Below are 13843 nucleotides of genomic sequence, written 5' to 3'. Positions count from 1 at the left end.
ATTGGGGCTCACAAACTACATTCCTTATTGAGATGTCTTTGGAGTGTTCGAAGAAATCTAAGCAAAGATGGGAAGAACATACAAACTCCAAGCAGATGTTGACCTCGTTTGGATCTGTACCCAGAACCCCAGCACTGCAAAGCAATAGCCACCATACCATAAGATGCTCCAAGATATTCAAGCACCGTCTAGAAAGATACTTTTAGGCCGTATCCACACACTGCTTTTTATTATTTTTTTTAAAGACACTGCAGATTTTGATACAGTGTTTCAGCCTAGGGTACTTTGCACACTACGACATCGCAAGCCGATGGTAGCGATGCCGAGCGCGATAGTCCCCGCCCTCGTCGCAGCTGCGATATCTTGTGATAGCTGCCGTAGCGAACATTATCGCTACGGCAGCTTCACATGCACTTACCTGCCCTGCGACGTCGCTCTGGCCGGCGAACTGCCTCCTTCCTAAGGGGGCGGGTTGTGCGGCGTCACAGCAACGTCACACGGCAGGCGGCCAATAGAAGCGGAGGGGCGGAGATGAGCGGGACGTAAACATCCCGCCCACCTCCTTCCTTCCGCATAGCCAGTGGAGGCAGGTAAAGAGATGTTCCTCGCTCCTGCGGCTTCACACACAGCAATGTGTGCTGCCGCAGGAACGAGGAACAACATAGTAACATCGGTCCTTCCGAAATTATGGAAATGACCGACGCTGCACCGATCATACGATTTTGACGCTTTTGCGCTCGTTACTCGTAGTAAAAACGATTCACATACTGCGATGTCGACAGCGACGCCGGATGTGCGTCACTTTCGATTTGACCCCACTGACATCGCACCTGCGATGTCGTAGTGTGCAAAGTACCCCTAAGCCATAAGTGTATTCAATATGATTGGGAAACATAGACAAGGACTTAAACTTCTCCTTCCTACTGGGTTCACTTCTGGATTTGACTCAAAAACTGCATAAAAACCTCAGGGAAATTCTATTCGAGTGTCACACAGCGGTAATACAGACACATATTACAGATTTTTTTCATAAGACCAATTCCAGGATCTCTGCAGGTACATAAATATTTATTGTCACACTTCATGACCAACAGATTTATATATGACCTATGTCTTGGAGGTTTCATGTACAGGTTATTTACCTAAAGATAAATGTTGCTTGTCAGTTCCTACTACTAATGTCACGATACAAAGATTGCCAACAGGACGGACCCCAAGCTTACAATAACCATTAAAATCAATAGAAGTGGGCTCATTTCTGGTCTAATATGTACAGAAGTCAGACCGTCCTGTGATATAAGCCATTAGGTCACACAAGCATCTGGGATTCTGGGTTCAGGCCTGGACTATATTGAGATACGATTGACCAGCAGTTCAAGAGAATTCATTGGTTTGCAGGTAATTTTGTGAACCACAGTGAAAATTCTCCATGTAGCCCAGGACTAAAGCCTCCATACTCATCATTCATTGGCTGCTCTCCCTGCCGAGTCCCCCATACGCAGGAATACCCCACTCAGTTGCATGAACGTTCCTATGATTTCTAGAAGAGCCGGTGACAGACTTCTGGAAGTGTCTAATTTCTCGGAGGAAAAAGGATGGATCCTCCCTTCCCGATATCATCTGTTGGGTCAGTGTCAGAAGAGACCCCCATACATATAAGGCTGAGTTCACAAGTCCAGTGAATCCTGCAGAGATGCGTTAGGAAAAAAGTTCTGCAAACACAACTGTTTGTCCCGTTTTTAAATAACTAATGTCTGCCGGATCCATTTTTAACATTGGAGTCTATAGAGAACGGATCCATTAATGCATTGCTATTTAGTCATCCGTTATTTTGCTATTGTTTTCTTACAGGCTATGCTACAAATGGAAGATAAATAGCAATCCGTGAACAGATCAGTTCTCCATAGACTCCAATGTTAAAAAATGGATTCCGGCAGAAATCATTTTGCCAATGGATCTCTGCAGGATCTGTTCTACCGGATGATTACAGAACATATGAACTTAGCCTTAGACTGTCAGCCATTCCTGGAGATATCGGTGGGTTTGGCTGACTTTACTGGGAATGAGGCATTTATACATGTCCAGTCCTTTGTTCCAGCAGCTTATAACAATCTCTAGAGGCTGTAGACAAATACATCTTCAGCCTTTTTCATCACATGCCTGTTGCTAAAGTACCAATCATTATTTTACTACTTGTCCATTGTCTTAACTACTTTTTTCATGCTAAAGGGAATCTGTCAGCAGGTTATTTGCTACCTCATCTGAAAGCAACATGATGTAGGCAAGGAGATCCTGAATCCAATGATGTATCACTTAGGTTACTGGCTGTAGCTGTTCTGACACACTCAGAATGTTTAGAATTAGCCATCTAGCATTGATGGAGAAGTGAAGGGGTTAACACAGCGCTCCCAAGTTCATGGATCCATGAGCTTGGCTGCACGGTGTTAACCCCTTCACTTTTGCATGCATGCTATATCTACTCCACGGTGACTGCTGCGGCAGAGTTTTTTTCCAAGCTACTATTGTGGTTGTGACTGATCACAACCCACCAAGGTGAGCCATTCCCTGTTTGTCACCCTTCTACCCCACAAGGATAAGACCCCATATTGCACCTCTGGTCTTTTAAGTAAGTTTTTCTAGAATTAGCCATCTAGCAGAGTGAGCTTCCTCACCCACACCGGGCTCTCAATAGAAATTGTATATTGACTGTGAGGTGTCAGAGGAGAGGGCATGACGACTGCAATGAGTGTGACTTTGTAGTCCCAGCAATAATAAGTGTCCTGCTGCTTAAACAAACATAGCAAATAAACAACATATCAGCATTCCTGAATTTTCTGTGTTAACACTTGCAGGATGCTGGCTTCAGCTTACATAGCAAAAACCTGCTGGCAGATTCAGTGTAAAGGAGTTATCCAGTACTTAAAATGTTAGGCTTAATTGGCCCAGGATGGAGTGTGCTACTACTACGCATTCAGAACTGTGTCTCTTAGCTGGGGGTGTCTTGTGATTGCTGTACTTCATAAGTGCCACTGATGGACCGCACACAATTGGTGGACGCAGTACTGAGTGCAGAGGACTGGTGCCGATCTACTAGGGGAGTCTAGGGTTTAGTTCTGACACTATGTGCTGGATCAATAAAGGATAACTTACAACACTGGTCTTTTGCAGGCAGTTTTGACCTTGTAGGAGATAGATGGTCACTGCTTTCTACAAGGTCAACATCCTCATCTCCTGCTGTTGTGAATGGTCCAGACTCCACAGTGACAGCAGTGACAACGCTATTTTTTGCCACACACTTTACAAGAATGTTCACACAGGCAATAAATTAGGAATTTAAAAAACAAACAAGGATCAAATAACCAATCTTATGAGACATAGATAACAAAACACATTAACATTTCATTACTGATAAAACACTGTACACACAGCATACATGCCAATATATCATTGCTATGATGGAAACTATTCTTGACAGTGTGCAAATATTTCCACTATCCACAGATCGAGAATTGAGCAAGTGTCAGAAAGCATAAAGTTATCTGTCTGCATAAAAGAGCTACAATAAAATAGGGCAGAAATCAGCATCGTGCGGCTGAAAACCCACACCCTCAAGATGTCATTCCAGCAGCCGGGCGGTCGGTGGCTGCCGGGAAGTGCTGGAATCTGTAGCTTTCCAGCCGCTGGGAATGCTGAAGGTAGCTGATCCCTATATTAAGGGATATTCAGTCAGAAACCATCGTTTAGATTGCTATAATATAGTGTCTAATAGTCTAGAAATTCTCACCATACAGGAAGGATTGCAAAATAATCTCAAAACAAAATATAAAATTATAGGGAACTTCTTATTTACGTTGATGCTCTATATACCTGTAGACTGTGAGCCCTCGCGGGCAGGGTCCTCTATCCTCCTGTACCAGTCTGTGCCTTGTATTTTTCATGATTATTGTACTTGTCCCTATTATGTATACCCCTTTTTCACATTTAAAGCTCCATGGAATAAATGGCGCTAAAATAATAAATAATAATAATAATATAAAACGGGTCAAAGTACCAAATGTGAGTGAAAAGTTGATCATGTTATTGCAAAACACAAGCACAATGCATTTCGGTTATGAATGAGCCTTCATCAGGTACCTTTATCATTGTGCCTAATGAAGGCTCGTTCATCGTTTATTTTCCAATAAAGTGGTCATCTTCTCACTCACGTTTGGATTCTATGACCCTTCTTCTATGGAGAATCGCAGCAAGCAAATGTTCTGTCCTCTCCTATAGTATTATGTTCAGACGGGGGGACGAGTTGGACATCTTTGCCTCTCTGACTATGGTGTCCTGGAAGTCACACCGTCTCTTGGCGCTACGTTCGCAGTGGAGTTGGGCCCACTTACTGCACAATGTTAGAAAGTGACAGGTCCATTATTTCTGTACTTTGCATACTACACTGGCACTTTCTCGTCTACAGTATCGTGCGTTATTGCCACCTCTAACTCATTTATCAAGACCAAACAAGCAAGACGCATATGGCAGAATTGGCTGAGTAAAGTGGCCCCGTTTATTCTCATGTCTCCTCTAGGATTTTTTCATGTTCTCCACAAAATACTAATGCTGCTCTTTAATTTCTCATAAGAATCCATGAATTTTCTGGCAACTGGGTAATTCTAGTCCTTTGCTCAATACGGTGTGTCCCTACACAGTCTACTCTAAGGCCTCATTCAGACTTCAACACACGTTATCCATCCATTATAGTCTATGGTGCTCATTTAACCCCTTAACGACCACGGGTAGTAATATTACGTCCTAGGGGTCATAGTGTTACTGCCCGCAGCATGCCGCAATCGGTGCACATGTCAGCTGATTTTCACAGCTGAGATGTGTGCCTGCTAGGCACGAGCAGAATCATCTGCTCGTGCCGTTTAACCCCTTAAATGGCGCTGTCAATACGTGACTTCCGGTGGTTGTCATGGTAGCACAGGGTCATGTGATGACTCCTGTAGCTCACATGAATTACCTTCGGTTTCACTCGGCCCGGAGCTGAGTGAAGCAGAGAATGAGCATATCTGCTGTTTACAGCTGTATAGCTGTGATCAGGAGATATGGCAGAGCGATCGGATTGTTGATCCATATAGCCCTCTAGGAAGACTAGTAAAATTAAAAAAAACAACAAAAAAAAGTTTTAAAAGATTAAAAAAATTAAACAAAAAACCTAAAAGTTCAAATCGCCCCCCTTTCGCCCCATTGAAAATCAAAGGGTTAAAAAAATAAAAAAAATATACGCACATTTGGTATTGCCGCATTCAGAAATGCCCGATCTATCAAAATATAAAATCAATTAATCTGATCAGTAAACGGCGTACTGGTGAAAAAATTCCAAACGCCAAAATTATGTTTTTTGGTCGCCACAAATTTTGCGCAAAATGCAATAACAGGCAATCAAAACGTAGCATCTGCGCAAAAATAGTACAGTTAAAAACGGCAGCCTGAGACGCAAAAAATAAGCTGTCGCTGAGCCATAGTTCCCGAAAAATGAAAACACTACGGGTCACGGAATATGGCGTAAAACGTGCGCCACTTTTTTCTGACAAACTCTGATTATTTTTTAACCCCTTATATAAAAGTAAACCTATACATGTTTGGTGTCTACGAAATCGCACTGACCTGAGGCATCACACCCACACATCAGATTTACCATATAATGAATACAGTGAATAAAATATCTCAAAACCAATAGTGCTATTGCACTTTTTTTTGCAATTTTTCCGCATTTGGAATTTTTTTGCCGTTTTCCAGTACACTAAAAAGTACAACTTATGGTTTCATTTAAAAGTACAGCTTGTTCCACAAAAAATTAGCCCTCACATGACCATATTGACTGAAAAATAAAAAAGTTACGTCTCTCGGAAGAATGGCGAAAAAAGAAACTGGAAAGTGAAAAATCGGCTGGTTGTGAAGGGGTTAAGGAGATGTGTCTGCTTTTACTCCAACTCACGGATGAAGCTCACAGATGAGATCCATATGCGTTTAATGGGCAGGAGAAGATTGGAGATTATTTTTTTTTATATGAGAAAACCGGGTGCGACACTGATGGTAAAAATGGACAGTGACCAATCACTGATGACATTCTCATCCAAAACACTGATAAAAATCAGGCCGATTATCGCATACAAGAAAAATCACTGACATCTGAACGAGTCCTAAGTATGTATGAAACCAGCCAAATGCTGTGCGGACTACTAGGACAGGTCAGTGTGCAGCTACACAAGGCCCTAATAAGGGGAATGGTAACACCAAGTCATCAAATTAATCATATTTTCAAAGAGGAATGGCACAATGGTATTTAGTAAACTATCCTCCAGCATTAGTATTAGAGAGCAAACACAATATTTTGTTTAAAAAAAGGCATGTCCAGGGCTTTGTTTTGTTTTTTTTTAAGCACTTAAAGGAGTTTCTCAATTTCTAAAAAAGTAGTCCCCAAAAATAATCACCTACATAAAATAATAAATTCAGATACTTCTCACCCTCCTTAGTGCCGGATGTCAGCCACTGCTCCCGTCTCTAGGTTCTGGCTCTATATTCAACAGCGCGTCTCACTACTGCAGACAATCACCGACCTCAATGGCTTGTGCCGTTTACATCAATAAAGTCCCTGATCTCAGTGATTGCAATGTGTGCCGTCGACATTAAAGCCTAGGTCATGCATAGCGACGCAGCAGCGATCACGACGATGATCTGACCTTATCAGGATCGCTGCTGCCTCGTTACATGGTCGCTGGTGAGCTGTCAAACAGGCAGATCTCACCAGCGACCAGTGACCAGCCCCCAGCCAGCAGCAACGCGTGGAAGCGATGCTGCTCTTGGTAACTAAGGTAAATATTGGGTAACCAAGCAAAGTGCTTCGCTTGGTTACCCGATATTTACCTTGGTTAACAGCGCACACCGCTTAGCGCTGGCTCCCTGCACTCGTAGCCAGAGTACACATTGGGTTAATAAGCAAACCGCTTTGCTTATAGTTACCCAATGTGTACCTTGGCTACGTGTGCAGGAAGCAGGCAGCCGGCTTCAAGAAGCTGCGGACGCTGGTAACCAAGGTAAATATCGGGTAACCAAGCCTTTGCTTGGTTACCCGATATTTACCTTGGTTACCAGCGTCCGCAGAAGCCTGCTCCCTGCACATTCAGTTTGTTGCTCTCTCGCTGTCACACAGAGCGATGTGTGCTTCACAGCGGGAGAGCAACGATCAAAAAATGGTCCAGGACATTCAGCAACAACCAACGACCTCACAGCAGGGGCCAGGTTGTTGCTGGATGTCACACACAGCGACATCGCTAGCAAGGTCGCTGCTACGTCACAGAAAATGGTGACTTAGCAGCAACGTCGTCGTCACTGTCGTTATGTGTGACATGACCATAAATCACCACTGCACCCAGAACAAAGGGACAGGAGCAGCAGCGTAGAACCGGCACTGGACCCTCGTAGGGCAACCGCTATTTTATATGAGTGCTATTAAAAAATGCTGTGGAAAATCCCTTTAATACATCGCTGCATGTTACCATAAAGCAGTGGCTATTGCCTCACATTATACCGTAGTACACAGTCATCATTGTTTTATCGTCTTTTGTCACTTCCCTCCACTGAAACATTATGGGATTTCCAGGATGGATTACCGCTGAGGAGCATATAAAATGTATGACTACAACTGAATGAACACGGTGTGCCTCCAGTTACAGAATAACCATGGACGGTACTAAATGCTAATTGTTTATGACCTTGGCAGGAGGATGAGGGTGAAATCATTTGTATTTAGATAAGGTGTCTTCCTTTCCAAATACTTGGCTCACAGTTAACCATTTCAATCCAGGAGGTTCCTCACCTTCTGTGGTTCTCAGTTTTTGTTATTATATACAGTGCCTTGCGAAAGTATTCGACCCCATTGAATTTTTCAACCTTTTCCCATATTTCAGGCTTCAAACATAAAGCTAAAAATTTTAATGTGATGGGGAAGAATCAACAACAAGTGGGACACAATTGTGAAGTTGAACGAAATGTATTGCTTGTTAAATTATAAATTAATAAATTAATTAATGCTTAAACTTTTGTAAAAAAGAATAAACTGAAAATTGGGGCGTGCAATATTATTCATCCCCTTTACTTTCAGTGCAGCAAACTCACTCCAGAAGTTCATTGAGGATCTCTGAATGATCCAATGTAGTCCTAAATGACTGATGATAAATATAATCCACCTGTGTGTAATCAAGTCTCCGTATAAATGCACCTGCTCTGTGATAGTATCAGTGTTCTGTTTAAAGCGCAGATAGCATCATGAAGACCAAGGAACACAACAGGTAGGTCCGTGATACTGTTGTGGAGAAGTTTAAAGCCGGATTTGGTTCCAAAAAGATTTCCAGAACTTTAAACATCCCAAGAAGCACTGTGTAAGCGATCATATTGAAATGGAAGGAGTACCATACCACTGCAAATCTACCAAGACCCAGCCATCCATCCAAACTTTCATCTCAAACAAGGAGAAGACTGATCAGAGATGCAGCCAAGAGGTCCATGAGCACGCTGGATGAACTGCAGAGATATACAGCTGAGGTGGGAGAGTCTGTCCATAGGACAACAATCTGTTGTACACTGCACAAATCTGCCTTTATGGAAGAGTGGCAAAGATAAAGCCATCTCTCAAAGATATCCATAAAAAGTGTTGTTTAAAGTTTGCCACAAGCCACCTGGGAGACATCAAACATGTGGAAGAAGGTGCTCTGGTCAGATGAAACCAAAATCAAACTATTTGGGCACAATGCCAAACGATATGCTTGCCATAAATGCAACACCGCTCATCACCCTGAACAAACCATCCCCACTGTCAAACATGGTGGTGGCAGCATCATGGTTTGGGCCTGCTTTTCTTCAGCAGGGACAGGGAAGATGGTTAAAATTGATGGGAAGATGGATGGAGCCAAATACAGGACCATTCTTGAAGAAAACCTGTTGGAGTCTGCAAAAGATTTGAGACTGGGACGGAGATTTGTCTTCCAACAAGACAATGAGCCCAAACATAAACCAAAATCTACAATGGAATGGTTCACAAATAAGGTATCCAGGTGTTAGAATGGTCAAGTCACAGTCCAGACCTGAATCCAATCGAGAATCTGTGGAAAGAGCTGAAAACTGCTGTTCACAAACGCTCTCCATCCAACCTCACTCAGCTCTAGCTGTTTGCAAAGGAAAAATGGGCAAGAATTTCAGTCTCTCGATGTGCAAAACTGATAGACACATACCCCAAGCGACTTGCAGCTGTAATCGCAGCAAAAGGTGGCGCTACAAAGTATTAACTTAAAGGGAACGAATAATATTGCACATCACAGTTTTCAGTTTTTTATTTTTTATAAAAGTTTAAAATAAGCAATAAATATCGTTCCACTTCACAATTGTGTCCCACTTGTTGTTGATTCTTCACCATATAATTTACATTTTTATCTTTATGCTTGAAGCCTGAAATGTGGGGAAAGGTTAAAAAAATTCAAGGGGATCAAATACTTTCGCAAAGCACTGTATATACAGTATATAAGGCTAAAAACTCACTATATTCTGTGTTTGCCTATACAGTGACATATGTCGGTTACTTAAAACAAAAGTACACATTGATGAGCCATAATGATGTATGTCAGCCAAATATATATCTAAAGTGTCACCATTTTGCCACATTAGTCAATGGGCAGCATGACAACGCATTCCAAACAAAGGAACAGACAGGAACCATAAACTGTGGCTACACGGAAACTGTGGCACCACATGTCTCGCATGCAAGTATCACATCAAGCCGCGGCCATATTACACCATAATGTATGTGAATGTGGTCACACTCTGACCTGCGGTTGTCGTGGCCATGTCAAGCAAGTTGAGTACAGACCAAATCAATTGGATATCTTACAAATTGCTTGTCAGTTATTATGGTGCGATGTTGCAGCGTCAAAGTATGATTAAATATACAATAATTATCCTCTAGAAAAAACTGGGTCATAGGATAATCTGTCAGACAAATTATTAAGTTGAGTAACCCAAAAAGTGGTATTTAAAGTCTACATCTGGGACCAATTTTTTTGTATTTATTTAAAGTGGCCAAATATCTCAGAGAGCGCTATGTGGCAGGTGAAATGGTAGACAGGAACAGTGATAAACCACTTCTGTCTTCTCTCCGGGACCTACTCTTGCTATATTGGAGAGACAGAAGCTTCAACCCTATAATAGTGTTGGGTTAAGGATAATTTTCCATTTTCAGTTTTTTAGATATTGAAGTGAAAACCAGAAATGGATCATAAATGAAAGAGAGTGACCTGTAGAGTGACAGTAACACTTCTATTCTCGCTGTTGTATTCAGTAATTAAAGGGATTGTCTTGCCAAATCATAGGTCATTAAAGGGGTTTTCCAAAGAACAAAGTACATTTAAATCATTAGATCTTGGAATAAAATAAACTCCATAACTGGATGTGCTAAAAAAATGTTCCTGTGCTGAGATAATCTTATATATGTGTCCCTGCTATGTACTGTGTAATGGCTGTGTCTGGCCATACAGTGACATGGTCTGTTCATACCCCATGTCCTTGGCAGGGGAGGATAAGAAACAAAATAGAGTATACAGACAGGACAGCACAGGATCACAGTTGATTGTTTCTGTGAGGTAAAACATTTCCCTACTGCAATAAGTCCTCCCCGGCCCAGGAGATGTGGTATGATCAGACCATGTTCCTGTACAGTCAGACACGGCCATTACACAGTACATAGCAGGGGCACATATATAAGATTACCTCGATACGGGAACATTTTTTAGCACATTAAATTGTGTAATTTATTTTTATTCCAAGTAGTATTGATTAAAATATACCTTGTGGGACAACCACTTTATTATCAGATTGGTGATCAGCTGTTATCAGCATAGTGACCAAATGGAAAACAGTGGACAGAGCCAGGGCTGTGGAGATGGTAAGTCAAACCTGCGACTCTGACTCCTCAATTTCCCTTGCACCGACTCCGACATATATTGCTTATATTTAAGTGAAAAAATTATTGTAGTGCAATGTGAACATCAGACATTTAATCATTTTTATTATACAATAATCAAGATATTTAGACAGCACATAAAATATATTTATTGGAATACAACTTTAGAACACAAAAAAACTAAAAATATACTAAATAACATTTGTGCAGTCTATGAATTTGTTCTATGAAATAGATTTGCCTCCATCAGATCCTCCTTCATAGATGACCTCAAATCTGACCTAATAATTTTAAGGCTAGAGAACAACCTCTCTACAGTAACTTGGGTTGGAGGCAAAGCCGTAACCACATGGGCAACATCTATAACAATTTCCGGGTATAAAGGAATTGCCTCATGCACAGTCAGTTTTGATGAACGGTTGAATTTTTCTATTTCTCTGAGAGCAAGTGAAAAATTTTACTGAAATCTCGTCAATCTGCTGCTATAGGAGACGGAGTGAAATCTTGTTCCTTGCGGCAACGCTTTGCCTGCTCCATGTCATCCAAATACTTGTCAAAGTTAAACTCCTCATCTGATGAGGATGAAGATATGGCAGCAGTAGCACTGTCAGGACCCAAGTCCTCTTGCGCCTGGCAGTCCTGTAGCCGCTCATCCTAACTGCTACCTGAGTCAGAGCTTCTTTTCCTTTAGTAAGCTGTTGATCATCAAGCAGTATACGATGACTTGAGTCCACATAAACAGCTGCGAGAAGAATTTTATTTTCCAATAGCTGTGTCTCTCTCCGTTTCATTGAAGCAGAAATGTCATCTGCGATTAAACCTCCTCTTTGGGACAGGCAAAGTAGAAAGTTGTTCCACTCCCTTATGAAAATGCCAGGAGTTAAATCCTCAGCTTGTAATTTTTTAGTCACGGTAAATGGGTTATTAAGCAATTCCTTCAATTCTGCCACCTATGTCCATTGACCTTCATTTAGGGTTACCTGAGGGTTTGCCATATCTATAAGAAATGGTTTTAGTTTAAGAAATCGCTCAATCATTAAATAAGTCCTGCCCCACCGAGCTGCCTGATCAACAATTGCCCCTTTCCCAGCACGTCTCTTCAAGATGGAAGCAATTTTAGGGGTTCTGGCGGCAATAACCAATTTCCTCACTTTTCCAATCAGATTTCCAGCATGTTCCTCTTGCAGACTCTTATTGCCAGCTGCAGCGTGCGCACAACACAGCGCATGTGATGAATATGAAAGTGTTTTGAAGCAGCTTCAACAAGATCATCTAATCCTAAAGTATCATTTTGCTGTTCTTCTGTTGTAAATAATATCTGTTTGTTGCTCAGTTACATGAGCAGCGCTGTGGCCTTCCATCTCAAACATACTGAATCCTAAATTTTCTTCTAGCTGTTGTTCATTACTCTCATTCATCAGTTTAATTGTACTTCTCATGTATGAAGCATTGTCCGTTACAATAGCAAGAACCTTTTCCCTTTTGATTTCATAATCTTGCAGAACTTTTTCCACTAAGGCCTAGAGAAACTGGCTGGTGTGATGAGCTTTAGTATCTTTTACTGCCAGTGTCTTGGTAACAATTTCTTTGTTGTCACAAACATATCGATATCAATTTATTATATATTTTAGGAGTCGGTCCATTTTATACCGACTCAGACTCCACCAAAATGAACACCGACTCCACGACTCAGACTCCGACTCCACAGCCCTGGACAGAGCTGAACAGCACAGCTCCATACATTGGGTAGTAACAGCTGATTAGTGGAGAAGCAGGGTGTCTGGAGCCCCATTTAACTTTGCTTTGCTTCTAGAAAAAAATAATTTGAGCACTGAAAAATAAAATAACTTCAGATTTTGCAATAAGTCTATTAAACTAAAAGACTAATTGCAATGAGCCCATGTTTCATGCAGAGCTAGTGACCAAATCATTACATAAGTGCATTTACCATCTCCAATTGATGCCTAGTGGATAATAGCAAGGAAAGGATCACGTTGTTATCGGTGCCTTGCATTATGTATCATTTGTTTGCAAACACTCAACCAAGTAAGCACTTGACATATCTGTGCAGACACAACAGAGATCAGTCCTGAAAGCGAAGAGCATGTATAACTCATTTAAAAAACACTCAGCCAAAAGTGCATTTCCACTTTAATCAATTTGATCAAGTTAATTAGTTTCCCAGCACGATTATAGACTACAATATTCGACATAACACCAAAGCTTTACAATAATACTGGAGAAACTATGGCTTTACAGGGAAAATGTCAGCTGCCCTGGTTCCTCTAATCCACCACCATGTCTCTGCTCCATCCTGTTCCTGAATTCTAACAACCCCCTCCTTGTGGCTTTACGACATCTACACTCTTTTAAAAAACATTTTATTATGTGCTCATGCTATGTAAATGACGTTGTACCTCCCTGAGCATGCGCAGTGTGCTGACGATTCAGGAGTGGGTACCCCGGCCTCGGTGCGCACTACGAGGGACATTTGCAAGGGGTTGACTGTGACGTCGCTGTTACAAATCACGTCAGTCACACAAAGACGGGCTTGCTTACAAGATGGGAGGCAGCACTAGTCTAGCGTCATTTGCATCATGTGGGTACAGATGGTTGACATCGGCGAGATCAACATCCAACACCGCGGAGACACCATCACGTGTTTCTCAATGCTGTGACACTACAACAAGGCCCCCTGTACTTGTTTTGCATATTTTCACAGGGGGCCTTGTTCTAGTGGCACTGCGTTGAGAAACACGTGATGGTGTCTCTGCGGTGTTGGATGTTGATCTCCCCAAGGTCAACCATCTGTACCTATGTGGTCTTCTACTAGGCATTGCTCCTACA

The 13843-nt window shown here is 41.8% G+C and overlaps 1 protein-coding gene across 6 annotated transcripts in view; it reads right to left on the bottom strand.

Moving 5' to 3' along the window:
- Window positions 1–13843, bottom strand: part of DTX3 (deltex E3 ubiquitin ligase 3) — a 117741-nt gene that overhangs the window by 14633 nt on the left and 89265 nt on the right. The gene's annotated exons all lie outside the window — the stretch shown is intronic.

Source organism: Anomaloglossus baeobatrachus, chromosome 2 (assembly GCF_048569485.1).
Source record: "Anomaloglossus baeobatrachus isolate aAnoBae1 chromosome 2, aAnoBae1.hap1, whole genome shotgun sequence".
Classification (NCBI taxonomy): domain Eukaryota; kingdom Metazoa; phylum Chordata; class Amphibia; order Anura; family Aromobatidae; genus Anomaloglossus; species Anomaloglossus baeobatrachus.
The sequence above is the reverse complement of the archived record's forward strand: the minus strand, read 5'-3'. Positions and strand labels throughout refer to the sequence as shown.